Below are 15,749 nucleotides of genomic sequence, written 5' to 3'. Positions count from 1 at the left end.
CGATGTTGCGTTCGGTCGCACGGTGTCAGGAAACCGTGCTGAGTGGGGATTGCGTCGTTATCAGCAACCGCTAGCAAGTGTTGCATGTAATTTTTCCAGCCTCGATGCGTCGCTCTCCCAGCTGCAATGCAGGTAGATTGTTGATTTTAGCCGCGAGGCCAACTGCGCATCGTTTATTAACCGCGTTGCGGATTGTGCGTCAAACATTTCCCTGCACAGCGGTCTGTGCGTGGATTTCGGTCCTTTTCCACCAGCTTCACCTTACAAGGGCCCAGAGACAGGTTAGGGCACCACTTGGCAGGGCAGGAGTCTCAGCAGAGAGCCCAGGTACTGGCATAGAGAAGGCTTTGATGTCCCTGAGACTTCAACAACAGGAGGCAAGCTCAGTTCAAGCCCTTGGAGATTCTTAACTAGTGGGAAGTCACACAAAAGTCAGTCTTTGTCCTCTCTGAGGTAGAAGCAGCTACTGCAGGCAAACCTGGCATACACAGTCACAGGTAAAGGGGCAGTAATACTCTTCCAGCTCTCCAGCTCTTCTCCTTGGCAGAGGTTTCTCTTGGTTCCAGAAGTAATCTGATTTTCAGGTGTTTTCGGTCCAATACTTATACCCCTTTATGCCTTATACTTTGAATTCTCCCTGAAGGCCTAATCTTGATGTCGACAATAGGGAGCAGAGATGAGCGCTATTAAAGAAGATTAGGCCTTTAGGGAGAATTCAAAGTATTGTCTTCAAAGCGTCGACAATAGGGAGCAGCGGTGAGCGCTATTAAAGAAGATTAGGCCTTCAGGGAGAATTCATTCCTGTTTGAGCTACCACAAAGACTTACAATTAGCGCCTCTGCACTGTTTTGGTCTTTAAGGAGGAGCCTTAAAATTTTTCAAATGAGTTAGACTCCGAGTTCCCTCTTTTTCAAATTGGTGCAGAACCTGAATTTTTGTTCGATTTTTTTTTTTTCATTGTTTGTTCTTGAATTTGTATTATTGTCAAATGTTGTAAGTAATGATGTAATTAATGTTTGTGCAGTGGCAAAAAAATTTTATATGAAGTAATTGCTCTCTTTTGTATTTGTTCTTCTGTGTGTGTCAAATGTTTTTCAATTAAAATTATTCTGGATAAGTGTTATGTATTAATACTAGGGAGAGGTAATTGGTTTTGCCTTTTCATTGTGATGCTGCTGGCATTGTATTCTTCTTCTTCCTGACCGCCTTCTTCTATTACTTCAGCTGCTGAATCTCTCTCAGCAACAGTAGCTATGCTTTTAGGTGCTCTTCCTAAATGATTGAGTGTTGTTTTTTTCAGATGGGACAGTTGGCCTTGGCAAAGTAATGCCCACCTAGTTTACCACAACAAACTTTCATTTGGCAAACAGAGCATATTGCAATGCTATTCTTAAGCTGGCTAAGAGTTAAGGAATCCCAAACTGGGGAGGAGAGTTTTCTTATTGTGCCATAGCCTGAAGAACCAGAGGTAAATTTAGGTGGTTGTGTGTTGTTTGTTTTCCTTTCTGCAGGGTGTGCTGCAAATGTTGGATGGTGGTGTGGTGGCTGCGGGTTTCTGGAGTCTTGCAAATATGGGAGCTGGGGATGTTGGTGGAGCCACATCCATCCGAGTAGGTTGAATAGAGGTGATTTGTGCCTCCTCTGTGCCACTCTCCACACTGATGATCATTGGCTTGTCATCATCACCTTCTTCACTTGCAATACTTTCAGGAATCCTCCTTTTCCCTTGTCTTGCAGACTTGGACTGGGTTCAATCTATGTCCAGATCATCAGAAGGCAGATTTAGAGAAAATTGGGGAGTACTCTTTTTCTTTGTTGGAAACTGTGAGGCTGATGGGGAAAGAGGTGTCTTCTCAACAATGTCTTGCTCTGCAGGACTCTCAACTTTTTGTTCTGCTCCTACTGCCAGCAGATCTGTTGCTGACTGCAGCCAGCTCCTGTTGTTGAGCTATCTGTAATGATTTTTTTTGCGTTTGAGACAATTCCATTTCAGATTCATAGCTCTCCATGACTGCAGTCATTGCAGAGCTGAGAGACATAGCCTCAGGCTTAGGTTGTGTTGATATCATTGATGCAGAAGTGATACTCCCAGCCTCTTTCTGCTAAGAGGTAAGAGCATCGGGTACGTCATCTTTCCTGAAAAAGGCTGAGGCTTGATACCAAAGGTGGCAACTGACTTGTTCTCCTCCCCACTGGCCAATTTATTGGCAGGAACCTCTGTCTTTGGGGCCATCTTCTTATGAGTAGCACTAGCAATTGGCACTAGAGGCAGAAGCACTCAGCAAAGGATGACTCAGGAGTCACTGTCAGCTGATTCCTTTTCAAAGTCTTCTCTGTATCAATACTTTTAGACCTGTGAGCTCTTGGCGTTGTTTCCCTGTCTTTTTGTCTTCTGACCTCCTGTTTTTGTTCCTGTGCTGAATTTCATATTAGCTGGCTTTAGGAATCTGGGGACTTTACCAATGGTGACCAGTGCTGAAGTGCAAGTACTCCCTGTATAAATGTTATTGGTGATTGGTTTATCCATGATTGGCATATCTGATTTACTAGTAATTCCCTAGTATAGTACACCATATATGCCCCTGGCCTGTAAATCAAATGCTACTAGTGGACCTACAGCACTGCTTGTGCCACCCACATGAGTAGCCCTGTAAACATGTCATAGACCTGCCGCTGCAGTGTCTGTGTGTGAAGTTGTGACTGTCAGTTCGACTTGGCAAGTAAACCCACTTGCCAGGCCCAACCCTTCTCTTTTACTACATGTAAGTCATCCCTAAGGTAGGTCCAAGGCAGCCCCGTGGACAGGGAGCAGTGTATCTAAAAGGCAGGACATGTACTGGTGTGTTTTACATGTCCTGACATTGAAATACCACAAAATTTGTCTTTCACTATTGCAAGGACTACCTCTCCCATAGGGTAGCATGGGTATTACCTTGAAATATATTTTAAGTGTAATTTTCCACTGGGAGCAGATAGAGATGTGGAGTTTGGGGTCTCTAAACTCTCAATTTAAAAATGCATCTTTTGGTAAAGTTGGTTTTTAAAATGTGAGCTTGAAAATGACCCATTTAGGAAGTTGGCATGTTTTTGTTTATCCATTTTGTGCCTCTGCCTGGCTGTGAAATACACATCTGGGTCAGGATGGCACTTGGGCTGTTCGTGAATTCACTCTAGACAGTCACACCAAAGGAGCTCAGGTGTGCCCTGCATAACCTGATGGGTCTTCCTGGGCTAGAGTGGTGGGAGGAGCTGACACTTGTGCCTGAATAGGGTTGTGCCTGTCCTTACACAAAGTAGTCTCCAGCCCCCTGGAATGTGTCTGGAACCAGGGTAGGAAAGGCAGCGTCTTGTGCACTACAAAGACTTTCCTTTAAAGTCTGTCTACTTCAATGGTAGAAATTAGTATATGTACTGGACCTTTGAGACCACAAATTTAGAATCCTTCTGGACTTAGAGCATTATGCCAGGAAGAAGAGACAGATGCTTTAGGAGGAACTGCCACTCTGCCTGTTGCTTTGTTGTGCTGGCTTGCTGTTTCCTACTTCTGTTCTGGGAGTGGAAAGAATGGACTTTGCTTTCTAAATCCTGCTTCCAAAGGTTCTCTAAGGGCTTGGACTGAGCTTGCCTCCTGTTAGAAGTCTCAGGGTCTCAGGGACATCAAAGGCTTCATATGTCAGCACCGGGCTCCCTTGCTGAGAGTACTGACTCACCAAGTGGTGCCAAATCCAGTTCCTGGGCGCTTGGGAGTGAGTTCTGGTGCAATCAAGAAGAAACCAAGTACATCCACTCCAGAGCGACTTGGGAACCGACGCTGCTGTCTGACTCCGTGCCACTGCCTGCACCTGAGCTGTGGCTCCCGCTGAGTGCACAACTGCGACTGATGCCACAGGCCTAATGCTGCAACAGCGCTTACGAAGATCGACCACAGCATGAGTCCCGAGTGCCATGTCACAAATGTCTGTGACACCCAACACCCCTGTGGTCCCGTGGTGTGATTTTGATACCGTGAAGTTGGCGCCTCACGTCTTGACCTGCTGGATTCTTTGACCATGCTGGATTGTAAGGGACCGATGACTTGCCATAGATGCCATATCACCTCCCCTGCAACTGTAAGGGCCTGATGCCTCACCTCCCTTGGCTGACAGTAAGGAACAGCCGCCTCACCTCCCCAGTAGCAGTAAGGAACCAACACTGCCCAGGCTACTGTGACACCTCACCTCTCCGACTCCGTGCAAAGTATTTGTTTCCTCATTTTCCTAGGTACTGTGCCTGGGGTCCATGCGACTCCATGACCAGCCTGCACTCCGTCACCAGTGGGGTCAGACTGTTGGGAATGACTCCGTTAAGACATTGTGATAGCCCCAGATTGGAGCTATTGGGCTTCTAGGCACTTTACTGAGATTTAATATTTAATAAATTAGTATCTTTGCTTGTGTATGTTGGATTTTTGTTGTTTTGATCTTCTTTTTCTCAGATAAATATTGGCTATTTTTCTAAACTGGTGTGGAGTACTTTTGTGGTGTTTTCAATGTGTTTCTGTGTGTATGTGTAGAAATACTTTACATGTTGCCTCTGGGATAAGCCTGACTGCTCGTGCCAAGCTACCAAGGTGGTGAGCTTGGGGTGTGACTCCCTTACACTGACTAGAGTGATGATCCCTATTCGGACAGGGTGGAAACCACTTACAACTAGAAATCCCAATTCTAACAAATACTATGTGTGATATCTTGTGCACCTGCAAGCAAAGCAATAAAAAAGTCAGTGAAATGTGAGCAAACAGAATCTAGCCAATGTAACACAAGTAAAGTCATCATCATTATCATCCCAAATACTTAGCAATAGTGTACTGAAACCATGCATAATCTATTTTTTCCCAGGCCCACATACACAGAAAATGCTTAGTTTGAGTCCCTCCAGAGCCATGGGACCCCTACAAGAGACAAGAGGTGCAGAGAAAAAATTAAGAAATCAATTAAATAATTGCTGGTGTCCCATCAGGGCCTGAAGGGACTCTATGGGAGGCAGGTAGAAGCTGAACAAAATACAATAAATAAGTGCTGGTGCCCCATCAGGGCTTATGGGGAGTATAAGGGAAACAATGGGAGGCAGGCAAAACAATAGAAATGGCTAAAAAATACATGGTGCCCCACCAGGGAAAATCGGGATTCTCTGGGAGGCAGGTAAAAACGTTAAAACAAAATACATTAAGTAAATGATGGCGCCCTACCAGGGCTCATGAGGACTGCGCTGTACTACAGTCAGGCACAAGCATAAATAAATATATCAGGAAAAAAGAAAAAAATTACAAAAACTCATGGACATCTTCTATCAATGTGGTGAGAGTTAGCTCATTCACAACATGGTCACTGAAAAAGGAGACATGGAAAACGAAGACAAAATGGCCATCAAACTCTCACACACACACACACACTAAGTGGCTTTACAAAATGGTTGTCACCACATAGATAGCAAAGAAGGAGGCACAGAGACGAACACAGAAGACAGGTGCCTGGAGCACCTCCCTGTCCCAGGAAATATTTTAAAGCATTGCAGGGAACAAACTGCACCAATATCATTTGCCCAATGCGTCTGCCCTCTGCCCACCAACAGGAAACCAGCAATGCCAATAATTAAAATTAAATCAAGTTTAAAAATTCCCCAACCACAATTTCAACCATGTCACATATACTAAAACTCACAACAATTGTGGACAAGAAGAAGGTATTTGACAGCAAATTAAAATATCTGGTTACATGGGCCTGGACTTCAGGAGCCACCCGAGCACTACCCAGCATCAAGGCCATGCAGACAGAAAATAAAATAACCTACTTTTCACATTTAATCGAAAACCCTCCACAACTCAGTAAATGTTTTTTTTAAAAACATGTATTAGAGCAGTGCAGACGTGAAAAATGCATCGAAAATCCACCCAAGATCTATTGCAAGGCAGAGTATGCCCCAATCAGCAAAACAATAGCACAGTAATATAATAAACAAATCATTACAAATGTAAAGTAAAACGCACAAGAAAATGGAGAACAAAGTATATTTAACCCCAGTCCTCCACCATCAAAAAAGTGCAAACATTCCACCTTTAAAAAAAAGTTAATCCCACATGGCCCTCCATACCCCATCCTAAACTCCTGGCCACACACCAACAAAAATACAAAGTAAAAAAAGAAACACAGATAGGACCAAAACATGGGACTCGTACATGCCCTCCATCAAATAAACATTTTGCAAAATGCTTTATTACACATACTTTATTCTTACCAAAAAGTTAAGATTCAAATGGTATGGATACATCAGAAATTGCATACAAAGAGAGAGAGAATGATCATTCCCCTCCATAATCCATAATCTAAATCCAAAGTGACCAAGGTCTGGACAAAGCAAAGGGAGGAGTCTCCAGGACGGGGAAGTTGCTACTAGATATGCAGCAGCCCCCAAATCTCTGTACCATCTCCTTCCAGTTTAAAAAAATAAATAAAAAGTAAATTTTGTTTCAGCGCTTCTTTTAGTCAGTTTCTCCCAGAATGGGAGAATCAGTTATGCGATGTGACGCCATCGTGTTAAAATTGGTAATTACGTGTCACAAGAGTAAAACAGAATTACCAAATTTCTTCAATTACTGAGGAGTAATTAAAATTATGCCTAGTCTTATATATTTTAAAAGAGAGAATTGAAAAGCAGTAATTCTATCATTTAAAGAACATTATGGGGGTGATTCTGACCCCGGCGGTCTCGGCGGGAGCACCGCCGACAGGCCGGCGGTGCCCCGCAGGGCATTCTGACCGTGGCGGTTCGGCCGCGGTCAGATGCGGAAAACCGGCGGTCTCCCGCCGGTTTTCCGCTGCCCATGTGAATCCTCCATGGCAATGGCATGGGCACTGCAGGGGCCCCCGTAAGAGGGCCCCACTTTGTATTTCAGTGTCTGCTATGCAGACACTGAAATACGCGACGGGTGCCACTGCACCCGTCGCACCTTCCCACTCCGCCGGCTCAATTCTGAGCCGGCGTCCTCGTGGGAAGGGTGATTTGCCCTGGGCTGGCGGACGGCCTTTTGGCGGTCGCCCGCCAGCCCAGGGCAAATCCCAAAATACCCTCAGCAGTCTTTCGACCGCGGAGCGGTATTTTGGTGGGGGAAGTCTGGCGGGCGGCCTCCGCCGCCCGCCAGACTTAGAATGACCCCCTACGTTGTTTAATGGATGTGGACAGTAAAGTAGACAAGTTGCACTGTAAAGTAACTATAGAAGAGCACCTTCTTACAAATAAAACATATACAAAACTCGTTCTGGCAAGATTCATCCCACACCAAATAAAAACTTGGTATAGCTGTTAATTCCAGATTAGTTTACACTAACAGTCTTGTACTGGGATTGTCCAAAACGTTACTATTTGAACTAAATGTCTTTTCTCCTATCAAAAGCTTATCTCTGCACCAATACCTCTGTCTCGTCCGAAACATTCAAGAGCAGCCAGTGCTTGATCTGCAAATAAAAATGTGCCGGTGCCCAAAGCTTTCCTTCGAAATATGTGGCAGCTGCATTTAAATGTATGAGCACAGAATACTGAGGCAGCTTAATCCTAAAGGCCTTTCGGGCCTCCTCAATCCATTTACAGCCACTCCCTGCCCCTTTAGCTCACTCTTGAAGCTTTCTGTTTTTCTCCTATTTGACGCTTTTTTGTTTTTCTCTGCCTCCGTCTTTCCCATATATGTCTGTTTCTCGCAGTAACTGTGTGATGCAGAAAAATAAGTGCTGGCCCTCAAAAATAAGTGCTGGTGCCCCCCACCAGAAACCACCGGCTCAAATTAAGCACTGAGAGCAGCTATGGAAGTTGCTTTTTTATTGGGAGCCAGCTGTTGTCCTTCTCATAACAGGGTATTTTCTTCTTTTATTTTTCCTATTTTGTGTGCTATGCATCACTCTCTCTCTTGATGCATCTGTATATTTGTCCTTCTTCCTCCCTGACATGAACCATGGGATTTATATAAATTAGCTTACGAACTAGCTTAAGTTCATTTACATGGCAAGCAACAGGGAACCTTAATCAACTGTTGTTTGCTGAAGGTAATTTACTCAACAAGCAATGAAAAATGAAAGAACTGCTTTTGAAAAATGTACTGCTTCCTCTATAAAATAATTAATGCTGTTTATTATGTTAATGGAAAACTACATTGAATGACTACATTGTAAATGTATACTCCATCTAATTAATAGTTTTATAAAACATTAATCTTAAATCCTTGGGGCGAGGAACATTGCTTTTTTAGGCCTGTGCAATATGGTTTTCGCCCTGGATTGGGAACGGTGGAACAGGCTCTTAATCTTACTCTTATTTTGGGAAAGTATGTGACGGCCAAACATGGAGATTTACACTTGGCCTTCATGGACGTCTCCTGCGCTGTACAGCCCCAATTAGTGTAGCAAGGGGCATCAGACGAGGTTGCATCTTAGCACCTTTTCTTTTTTTATTTTACATAAATGCTCTCGACAAAGCTTTAATCGGCTGCACAGACGATGTCCCTAGTATTGGTAGTCAGCCGGTCCCAGTATTGTTATATGCGGATGACGCGGTCTTATTGGCGTTTACAGCTGTTGGCTTACAAAAACGGTTGGATGGGTTTTATAATTTCATGTCTGGTCTTAAGTTAAAGGTAAACAATCAAAAGTCCTTTGTCATGTCATATGCCCCTGGGAAGTACAAGAATATGGTTTTTACCCTTGGGGGAAACAAATTGTAAAAACTCAAACAATTAATTATTTAGGCATTTTATTCGATCTGAAGGGGAGTTGGGACATGTTAGTGGCCCTGGGAGCACAATAAATGACATAACAGGTGAAGCCATATTTAGATTTTCGCGAAAACTAGGGCAAAAATCGCATACGGGACCTAGTCCAGCTGTACAAGAGTAAATGTATAGCTATGGGTACCTATGGCACCGGGGTATGGGGCTATTCTGGGGCAAGGAATCTCTATATTATCAAAAACAGCTTTTTTGTGGGTTTTTAGCCATTCCCAGGACTATCTCTAGTTTTATTACCCATATGGAATAGGAAGAAGGCCACATCGAAGACCACGTTGTGTTGGCCCCCCTGCTCCTTTGGGTATAAATCTGGACCACGCTGCAGGCTACCTTTTCCAGACAAGTCCTGGCAGACTGCCTGAAACTGGACAACAGGGCTTCAATTCATGGCTTACATATATAGATAAGTCGTTTTATAAAGTGGGTTGTGGGTATTTATTTGAAAATTCAGAACTGGTCACATCAAGTTGTAAGGTAAAGGTGATTGACTCTTTTTTGTCATATAGTGAAGAATTTAGGATTTCAAGCGTGATAGACAAGCCCTAGGTCGTAAGATACATGCGTGTACCTACATTATCTACGCTAGAGCCCTACCTAACATGGGTGGTGAAGCCCAAACATAGGTTTTATCTCACCCGCTTAAGGTTAAACCTAGTTCATCATCTGTTTGCCTTCCCGGTGGCGAAGGCGTGGTATGCATTTCTCCCACCGTGTCCATGCGATGGTGTAACAGGGCAAACAGCCACGCATTTTATGCTGTTTTGTCCCCTATTCTCCTCACCTAGACGGAGATTTGTGCACCCTATTTTTTTGAACAAACTACCTCTATCCCATAAAGAAGGGTTGATTTACCTATAGTGACTGTTGTCCGAGGAAACTTGTTCAGCAATTTTAAATTACCTGCTAACTGCTTTACGCATTAGAAGAAAATATGCACTTTATAATTGAGAAACAGACATGTTATTAGATCTGGATTTGGATTTTTGAAGATTTGTAATTTTAAATTTTACAGGCTTTTTTTGTATTTTAGTATATGTGTGCTTTCATGGTCTTTTTAAATAACTTGGACGAATAAAGTCAAACTGAAAAATATTTAATCTAGTCTAACAGTATATTAAAACAACACATAACTTTCAATGATGCATCATAAAACATGCATAATAAATGACAGAGTCAGAGGTCAATGGGCAAAATATCACGGATCATAACAATACCAGATGAAGGGTCTCCCCTCACATTTCATTCACGTTTGCCGGACAGAGAACGGAACTTCGCACTGCAAAGTTTAACACCAGATTACAATGTAGCCAACCATGGTCAGTGAGGGATGCTCCAATCATGGGTGGCGGATGCCCCTGGTGAGAAGCAGGGATCAAAGATGCCGTAGGCCCATTTGCCCTGCAACTGCTGGGAGCCAGGTGTACTTATGAGTGCTGTAGGTTGCCCCAGTACCAAACGTCTTTGTCTGTCATCAATGCAAAACGGATGCACAAAATACACCAGAGCTATACACACTTCAAACAAGCAATGTCGGGGGGGGGAGCTAACCTAAAGCAACCAATGTCCGAAGGGGGTAAGTCAAGTCCGCTTTCCTTACACTATTTGTCGCTGCTTATGAAATGAGCACCGGCTAACAGCTAAAACTGTCTTTGGACCAGGTTTGAGTAGAAACCACTGGGTGGCAGTCACACCTCAAAGGTCTGTTTTTCACCCTTCGACATCCTGACTACATCTAGCAAATAAATTCTCTAGGGTACAAAAACATGAAAATTCAAGTTGATAATTCATGCTAACTGGTTGATGTTTCTCAGTCATTGCGCTACAGTATAGTTTTCTCTAGTTTAGCTTTTGCTGCCTATCACCCTCTCTGTGGTAATTTCACTGCCGCTAACGCTTAAAACTGTGATTGTGAAAGGGTATGCCTGGCAGGGCTACTGAGGACGTCTAGTTCATCCTGAATCAGTACTGCCTTGTCATACTTGTCTCCTGTGGAGCAGCCTCATTTTTGGCCTCATACCTATATGTTACAGAAGTAATACCTATATGATACAGAAGTAATACGCATATATAACTGACATCTTATGCTCTGTGTGTTTTAACATTATTAATGTAAAGTGAAGCATCAAAATGAATATTTGAAGTTGTATTTGCTGTGGGAATTCGAGCCTTATATGAGCATATGTTCTAATGTTTCAACAAGAAGATTTGTAGTTTTATTCACAGTTACACTCATATTTGGATATACTGCTATTATTGAAACACATTGCAGATGCAATCATGAATTAATTTATTCACGTTTTGCATTTATTCTGACATTATGCTTGCACCTATGACTGAGTATCAGAAGTGCAGGTTTATTAAGGTAGCCTAACTAAGCCCTTATTTTACACAAGTGTAATCTTTTCATGCTCTGCATGTTTTCTTTTGCAGGTGAGCTTTTGTGAGTTTTTATACTGGATGATTTAATGAACAGAAGAAGCATCCTATTCATTGTGTATCAGGACCGAGGATGTTCAAGATTAACCTGGCCATGGATGTTCAAGGTTAACCTGGGAGTTCGAGCCCTGTGGAATGGGAGGTTCTACTAGTTTCAGGTGTGCCCTGTGAGAAAGAGAAACAATTGGGCTTCTGGTGACATGTTTAGAGTTATGCGTGCTCCCAGGACTTACCACTTAAAGTTAGTATTCACATTGTTAGAGTTACAGCAGATTGATTTGGACTTGGAGAGGTGCAGACCTCTTTGCACTCCTTACTTTGCCCTTACAGTGCGTAGTGCCATGCTAACATTGATTCCCTTCTTTTTAAGACTTCTACTGGAATCTTTCTGATGTTGACACCTCCTTTGCTTGATTCCCGAATCCCTTGAGGCCTTTTAGTCTGCATCTTCCCAACTTTTAGTTAGAACCTGAATTAGATGATCCTAAATCCATTCATGTTTAGAAGGAGCAATCTGAATTCCTTTAAGGAAAGTCAAATCTTGTTTCTTAATATGTGTATTGCTGCGACTGTAATTTCTGTATGCCTTATGCTATTCGGATGAAATTTACTCTGGGGTTTTAGCTTGCAGGTGCTGATTTTGTACCTTTTCAATTTGATTTTGATATGAGCATATATTGGAATGATTACTAATTTGTAATAAACCTACTAAAATTGTCCATATTGATTCCTGGTCCTCATTGTGTGGTCAAACGGGCTTCACGAACTTTAAATTGTAAATCTGTTGTTAACTCTTTTGCCTCCCAGTCTACTACACGATCCATCAGATAGAGACTACCGTCTGCTTCCATGAATGTTCCTGCACCTGCATAAAGCAGGGCATTTTCACAACACTCAACAGCCATACCCTCACATGTCACATAGCTGTTAAGTGGGATATTATCCCAGTATGGGAAACAGCCTTTGATCAAAGCTGCAGCTCGCACATGGTAAACATGGAAATGTGCCACCTGTCACTTGTTTGAAACACCTTGAGAGAGGTTGTTGACAGAATATCTGCCTTAGTCAGTAGATCTCTAATATTCTGATCTCTCTTAGTGGGAGACAGAGGTATGTTCTTGAGCAACACTTTAATTTTAGGGTCATGTTTGAACACAGACTAATGTTTAAAGTCAATTACTCACAGGTTTTTCTTTATGTTCTATATGGGCTAAGAGATACCAAGGTCTGTGTATATTTGTTATGGCAACTTGATGAAGCAAAGAATGTCTACTAAATGTCATTCCCCCAGATACCTTTACTTGAGAATAAAGTCAGTTGTTATACTCCCTTTCAATATAGCAGGTGTTCATCTCCACAGAGACATTTTAAGACATGGGCAAAGTGGAAAATTAGCCAGGGCCCCCACCTTTTAAGGGGGCCCCACAGGAAAACGAACTTGCTCTCTAAATGGCCTCTGTCTATTCTATTTCTCTATCTGAATCTCTCTCCCTTTCTTCCTTTGTCTACGTTTGAGTCTGTCTCCTGATGCAGTGTAATTTTAAGACTTTTGGGATCCCTAGCAGGATATACATCAACTGTTTTTTGTGACCTTGTTGGAGTTTAACATATAACTTAGTATTTTATAAATCAATCAGGCTTGAATTAGCAGCAGATGGGTGATAACATTCAAACTTGTTCCCTACACGGTGCCCCAAAATATGCATTGCCTGATGTCCTCAAAATCTTTAAGATGATGCTGCATCTCCTTAGTTCTCTGTCCCAGTACGCTCTCTTCAGAATTAAGCCACCTTAAACAGATGAACTGACGCAAGAACCATGAACAGAAGTGCTTTGTTGATCCCTTGAGGCATGTGACATGTTATTTCTGCCAGTCCTCTTACTATAAAAATAATAAATACAAGGTATCTCTGTACAGAAATAAGTCGGGTATACAAACAAGCATTGGCAAAACCAGAAGATCTGGCTTTAATGTGCTAACTCATGCAAGCAGCATTTACACTGCCTGGGTTTACACTAAATAGTACATTAAAGCTAAACTCTGGCTGAGGTTACAATAGAGGGTCCTTAACCCTATAACTGGCTGGGCTTTTCAATATTCCTGTGCCTTTTTTGACACACATATATATCATAAGGAACAAAGCATTAATAATGGTACTGGACAGTTCTACATAGGAGGCACTTGGGCACCTAGCCTGCCACTTGCCTGTGGCCTCCAGTTCCTCTTGTCCAGTCTGATCCAGCTGATGCTGATTGGCCAAATGACATCGCTGCTGCTCGGGTTTTCCCGCTCTTGTTTTCTCATTCACCATTCTTCCCACCAGCAGAAGCCCAGCACATCACTGGCCCTACTTAATGCAGGCTGCAGCATGACTGTGCTGCTGATGCTCCAAAAGCCCTCCAAAGGCAAGGCCGTCTGTACCCATCCATGCCTGGACCATGCCCAGAGCCACTACCACCAGCCCTCCCGCCCCTCGTAGATACACCATCGCCGAGCTCTACACACTCGACCCAGAAGGCTGCAACAAATACTACCTCTGAGCTGAACCACGTTTCATGGTACGACCTTTTACCTGCTCCCACTGCCACTTCACCTGCCCCACCCTGAACACACCACAGGCACCACCTGGACAACACCAACTCGCATGCACTATTCTCAATTAATGCTCACTATGCAAACGAATCACATGTTGTCTTCCTCATTGTGACCTGGCTCATCCTCACTTACGCACCTGACACCATCACCACAATACCTGAAAGATAGAAGATCACCCACCATGACTGCATCAACAAGCCTGGCAGAGGGATGGCAATCATACACAAGGAACCCATCTAATGCACTACCACAAATGACAACATCACCCCAGCTATGGAACACCTCAACTTCTGACTCAAACAGACAGTAAAACATCCATCAGGGGCACCCTCATCTACTGTCCTGTAGGACCACGTCCAGCCTTCTGCAACTTTTTTGCCGTCTTCATTATCCCCTCGCCATGGATTCCAACAACTACATTGCCCTCAGCCACCTCAACTTTCATGTCAATGACCACAATGACATCAACACTACCAACTTCCTCGACAGAATGAATAACATCTGACTCACCCAACTCATCCACGACCCTACACACACTGTAGGCCACAAACTAGACCCCATCTTCACCTCCAGCCACCCCATCAGGTACAGCCATAACATGGAACTCACCTGGACCTACCACTCCATCGTCCATTTCAACATCACCAGCTCACAGACCTCCACCCCTAGTCTGTCCAATTCCCCCACCACAGCTGGAGCAAAGTCTCAAAGGAAACATGGATCAACACCCTCTGAACTACCCACCCCATCTCCTCCAACAACCTAGACCAGAACATCAGAAACGTCAACAATTGGCTCACCAACTACATCAACCAAATCCCATTGACAACAACACCCAGAGAAGGTCCACCAAGCAAGCCATAATCACAACTGGAAAGGAGGTGGGGCACCAGCAAGGACATGACTGACAAGATTGCATTCAAGATGGCCTCAACCTCTACCACATAGATTTGAACAAATCAAAGAAAAAGGCCTAAGCTTCACACATCCAATCAAGCTCTAATAAAAGCAAGGAACTCTTCAACATCATCAAATAATTTTCTAGCCCCTCAGCTGCAACAAACCATATTACTCCATCAAAGGAACTCTGCGACAATATTGCAGACTTCTTCCACAACAAGATCGCCAACATATACAGAAACGTCACACCCCAGCCCAAGGCCACTGACTCCTTCAAACACACTGACTCCTCTGCAACCACAGAAATTTGTCTACCTGAATGGAGCCAGCTCACCCATAGGACACTGTAGGAAAGTACCATCTTGCCTGGCATGCTACCCCCATTTTTCACTGTATATATGTTGTTTTAGTTGTATGTGTCACTGGGACCCTGTTCTCCAGGGCCCCAGTGCTCATAAGTGTGCCTGAATGTGTTACCTGTGTAGTGACTAACTGTCTCACTGAGGCTCTGCTAATCAGAACCTCAGTGGTTATGCTCTCTCATTTCTTTCAAATTGTCACTAACAGGCTAGTGACCAATTTTACCAATTTACATTGGCTTACTGGAACACCCTTATAATTCCCTAGTATATGGTACTGAGGTACCCAGGGTATTGGGGTTCCAGGAGATCCCTATGGGCTGCAGCATTTCTTTTGCCACCCATAGGGAGCTCTGACAATTCTTACACAGGCCTGCCACTGCAGCCTGAGTGAAATAACATCCACGTTATTTCACAGCCATTTTACACTGCACTTAAGTAACTTATAAGTCACCTATATGTCTAACCTTTACCTGGTAAAGGTTGGGTGCTAAGTTACTTAGTGTGAGGGCACCCTGGCACTAGCCAAGGTGCCCCCACATTGTTCAGGGCCAATTCCCCGGACTTTGTGAGTGCGGGGACACCATTACACGCGTGCACTACATATAGGTCACTACCTATATGTAGCTTCACAATGGTAACTCCGAAT

The sequence above is a fragment of the Pleurodeles waltl genome, chromosome 3_1 (assembly GCF_031143425.1).
Source record: "Pleurodeles waltl isolate 20211129_DDA chromosome 3_1, aPleWal1.hap1.20221129, whole genome shotgun sequence".
Lineage (NCBI taxonomy): Eukaryota > Metazoa > Chordata > Amphibia > Caudata > Salamandridae > Pleurodeles > Pleurodeles waltl.
This window is presented reverse-complemented; position numbering follows the sequence as displayed.